Source organism: Meles meles, chromosome 3 (assembly GCF_922984935.1).
Source record: "Meles meles chromosome 3, mMelMel3.1 paternal haplotype, whole genome shotgun sequence".
Lineage (NCBI taxonomy): Eukaryota > Metazoa > Chordata > Mammalia > Carnivora > Mustelidae > Meles > Meles meles.
In genome coordinates this window covers 32,558,683-32,563,436 of record NC_060068.1, presented here as the reverse complement: position 1 = coordinate 32,563,436, position 4,754 = coordinate 32,558,683, and the positions used below count along the sequence as shown (strand labels likewise).

Sequence of the window (4,754 nt, the reverse complement as noted above, 5' to 3'; positions counted from 1 at the left end):
TTTCACTTACTTGTGGAGCATAAGGAATAACATGGAGGACATTAGGAGAAGGAAAGGAAAAGTGAATTGGGGGAAATCAGAGGTGGATACAAACCATGAGAGACTGTGGACTCTGAGAAACAAACTGAGGGTTTTAGAGGGGAAGGGGTGGTGGATGGCTGAGCCTGGTGGTGAGTATTAAGGAGGGCATGTATTTCATGGAGCACTGGGTGTGGTGCATAAACAGTGAAACTTGGAACACTAAAAAAAATAAAATAGGGGCACCTGGGTGGCTCAGGGGGTTAAAGCCTCTGCCTTTGGCTCAGGTCATGATCTCAGGGTCCTGGGATTGAGCCCTGTATTGGGCTCTGTGCTCAGCAGGGAGCCTGCTTCCCTTTCTCTCTCTCTCTCTCTGCCTACTTGTGATCTCTGTCTGTCAAGTAAATAAAATCTTTTAAAAAGTAAAGTAAAATAAAATTAAGATGTTAAAAAAAAGATTTTATCTATTTGTTTCAGAGAGAAAGAGAATGAGCAGGGAAAGGGGCAGAGAGAAAAGGAAAAGCAGACTACTCACTGAGCAGGGAGCCCAACATGGGGATCTATCCCAGGACCCCAGGATCATGACGTGAGCCAAAGACAGATGCTTAACCAACTGAGCCACACAGGCAACCCTGTCTTTGCTGTCTTAATGGAAGACCACTGAACTGGAAGAAAAAGACTCAGGGATTTTGAGAAGGTCATGACTTGTAGGGGATGAGAAGATTGTGTAAGTCCTAGTGCTAGCTGATGAGATGAAAAGGAAAGAGGGTTTCCTCAGTGTCCATACTTTTTATATAAGGATAGATAGGATCTGGTGGAAATATTGCAAAAAGCCTGTATCCTGAGAGTGTAAATTCTGCACTGGGATTGTATATCAAAATCTGAGGAACAAACATTTTTAAATGCAATGTAGCCATACAAGAGGTCAAGAAATCCTTCTTTTTGAATATTTCATGCATCAGTTACGCATGAGGCAGCACAAACAATCCTTCACTTTATTGCTTACTGACTCCCTTGTGTCCTACAGGGGACCTAACCTGAGGAGTCAGGGGATGGTAGGCCACTAGGGCTCTCCTCCATACTTCTGTACTCTCCATCCTCTGGGGATAACCTTCAGAGTAATGAGAGATCTGAGGGACATCCTCTCCCATGTATACCTTTTACACCATAAAGCAGGTGAAATGGGATGGCAAGGAGTGATGGCAGGAGAAATGGGAAAAGTCTCAATTATAGTAATAGAGAAATAACAATTCTTGAACCCTGAGGCAGATATTGTTGATGTTTGCCAGGTCCCGTTTCGTAAGTTTCATGCAGAAGTTTGTGTGAAAGCAAAAACTCAATTCTTCCAACTTGCCTAATTCATGTCATCTTTGCTTTCCAGTCTCCTTCCTAATTCACCTCCCTTCTCTCATATGTTTTGTCCCTCATTGTGCCCTGTTAACTGATCTCATGGCCTATCTAATGCTGATAAAATCTTAGAAATATTTTGTTCCTTTCCCTCTGTTCCCCCATAGTGTCTGAAAATATGACATCCTAAAACATTTTCCTTATCATCTTTCAATTTCTTCCTTCCTGCTATAGTGTCCCATTACGCATTAATTATTCATTTAGACATGTTCCCATATCATTAGATTCCCTCTAGTTTGAGGAGGAGGGTATTGATATGACTGGGGGAAACCATTCATTAAGAACCAATGGACAATAATTATCTTGGTTGTACCAAAAGTTTATTATCTGAGTAAATAAAACAGATATGAACTACCTCATAACACATGGAGATTAATGAAATGTATAGGGTGCATTCCTTCATGTTGTCTCAGCAAAATAGCCCAGAGAATACATAGTGAGGCCATGGTCAAATCCTCTGCATAACAATGGAGTATCATTATGGAACAATGATTTCTGTCCAAAAGAGAGATCTTCTCTTCACTTTGGGGAAGATTTGGCCTTGGCTGGTGGGTAGAAGAAGTCCCCACCCCCACCTACAGAATATAAGACCTGAGGCCATCTGTTATTCAGTCAGGCAATTTGACCTATCTCTATGATATCTTCTTAGCAAGCTCTCTAATGGCTTATTCAAGATAATTTATCATCATAGGCCACTGTATTAATGAATTTCAAATGTAGAAAGTAGATTTTTCAAAAACTTGAGAGAGTAGATGAGAATTCTCCATTCCAGGAGCAATGGCATTCACCACACTTCATAGCCTTGGTTGCTATGCTGTCATCCTTCACAAGTAACAAGAAATTCAAGGACTTGGTGAAACTCTTGATCTCCTCCACAGACATGCCAAGCTTCTTGGCAATAACTTCAGATGACTTCTAATTGAAACCAAAATGGCTCTAGTAAAGGTTCAAGCACTTTTCCTGCTGGGAAAAATCAAAGCCATTAAAGCAGGCCATGAAGGCAGTAAATATCAAAGTAGATAATTTCAGGGCATCCAGCATGATCTTTTCCTTAAAGAAAGCTCTCTTCATCTCAATGGAAATACCAGACAAATTGGGCAACAGGAGCACAAAGGTGTAGTGCTTATGAATAATGGGCTTCTTCAACAGGGTCTCCTCCAGCATTGGGAAATCAAAGTCATCCAGATAAAAGTTGGGAGACCAAGAAGTTGCAAGGCTCAGGCACTCTAATACTTCCTGCCCAGGAAGTTTTCTCATATCTGCTGAAGCACTCTCTCATTTTTGAAGGACTTGGATTTTCATTTCTCTTCATTATATAAATCACTCTCCACATTGGTTCTAACAAAGTAGAACCTATTGCCAATCTTCTTGATTTGGGGAGGCAGGCAGCAAAGCAACAGTGAGGTAAAATGGTGAAGAAGAAATGATGATGAAGACATCATAGATAGGAAATTCCACCATTTCTAGATATGCATGTTGAAGGAAATTGGGCTTTCCAGTTCCAGGCATGTCCCAGAAGGTAACATTGGGATATTTTGGGTGTTGATAGGGGGTTTCTTCATGGTATTCCACAACTCCTGCCCATTGAGTCATAGGAATCATCAGCATAGAAAACAAGAAGTTTCTTCTGTAGCAGTGGACATAAGCCATCAGGAAAAATTCATCAGAGTAACATGAATAAGTGAGAGAAATGGAATGGGCTGTTGAGACACTGTCATTTACCTATAAATATGGCTTTTATGGAGAGGGTCCATTGGAAATCTCACCTGAGGGGGGCTAACTGTGCTGAGGCCTCTCAAATGGGACTCCAGCCTGGCTGTTTCCATGGGCTTCCCCAGTTGATGAGGTTGGATGTTGTAAGTATCCAATTTGATGTAACTTTGCCTCATTCTTATTTATTGTCTACTATTACCTTCATCTATGTGTAGATTCCTTTCCTCTTCTATTTCTATTAGGCTTCTATAATAATAGTGAAGTTTTGTTCAAAATAAATATAAAAAAGGCAACTCAGGAAATTCCCAAGGTTTCTGAAGCTCAGTGGCAGGAACCAGGGAGAAAAACTAAATATGCTCTTGATTAGACTTCACTCCCCATACAGTCGAAGGCTAACAGGGGGAACATGAGTGTCATTTCCAGGACTCAGGTCTGTGTTCATACTCAGGTCTAAATTCATACTCTGCCTGCCCTGGAGGCTATAGCCTGGTTAGGATGGCCTCTCAGATATCACTGAGAAGCCTCCTGTCTGGGGTCCTGTGCCCTCCTCTCATTCATGATGCCAAAAACACACCATATCAATGGCCATGGTGGCTTTCAGTTTCCCTTCCTGGTAATGGCTGTGTTTCTAGGAAAAGGAGCCCTCAGAACTTTGATTTCACTTTCTGTTCTTGGAAATGCAGAGCTCTGCAATGTGATGGCTGCTTTTTCACTACTGGCCAGATTCCTGTGAAGATGGAGTAGAGGCCAAAGATGATTTAATTCCAGCCAGCTCCTCACAGGCGGTGTAGACATTTGAGGTGACAGTCAGCTCTTTATTCTCTGCAATGACTCCACCAGCACACGGGACCTCTTCCATTGCAAGGTCAGTCCATGCAGAGGAGTGCTCCTGCTGTGGGCTGCAGGGAGCACTTCAACCAGGCTCAGCATTTCCTGTGCTGCCTGGAGACACATTCAGAGCTCAACTCTGACACCAGAAGTATCCTTTCATTCAGGTGCTGGTAAGCAAGAAATCACTTTGGATTGAGAGCAGGTCTAAAAATAGAATTATAGATCTGTAGGCCGGAGGTTGGGAGAGTCTGCATGGTTGAGTTTGGGTTCTGTGTACTTGAAAGTCTGAGGGGCAGGATGACTGATGAATGGCTTAAGCCAGTTAGAGAATTTAACTATTTGGGCCATTTTCAGATGGCCAGTTGGAGAACAGACTTTATTCCTGTGAGCTGCAGTAGGATCATGTGAATGTCAGGACTGTCAGTGTCTAGGGCTTTCCTCAAGAACTTCTAGATCAGACAGCCCTCTTTTCATGCCTAAATACTTTCCTTGGGGAGACAATTTATACATATCTGTTAAAAAACAAAATTCAAATCAATAAATTTTAAACTATGATTGACTTTATTAAATGAGTCATGAATTAGGCAGCATGTTATCTAGCAAATACAGAGGATCTCCACTGAGCTGTAGGAAAGGAAACATTTTTAAAGGAAGAAAGGAAAGAAAAAAAAAAGAAATTATTAGCAAAGAAGCCATTGTTTTAGTCAGGACTGCTCTCCTAAGGGAAAGGGAAAAGGCCTATCAGCAAATTTCTGGGTGCTGATCTAGAAATACCTATGTTGACT

The 4,754-nt window shown here is 41.7% G+C and overlaps 1 pseudogene; it reads right to left on the bottom strand.

The window, feature by feature from the left end:
- Positions 1 to 2,094: 2,094 nt before the first annotated feature.
- On the bottom strand, positions 2,095 to 3,075 carry LOC123939208 (annotated as a pseudogene).
- Between the last annotated feature and the right edge of the window lie 1,679 nt (positions 3,076 to 4,754).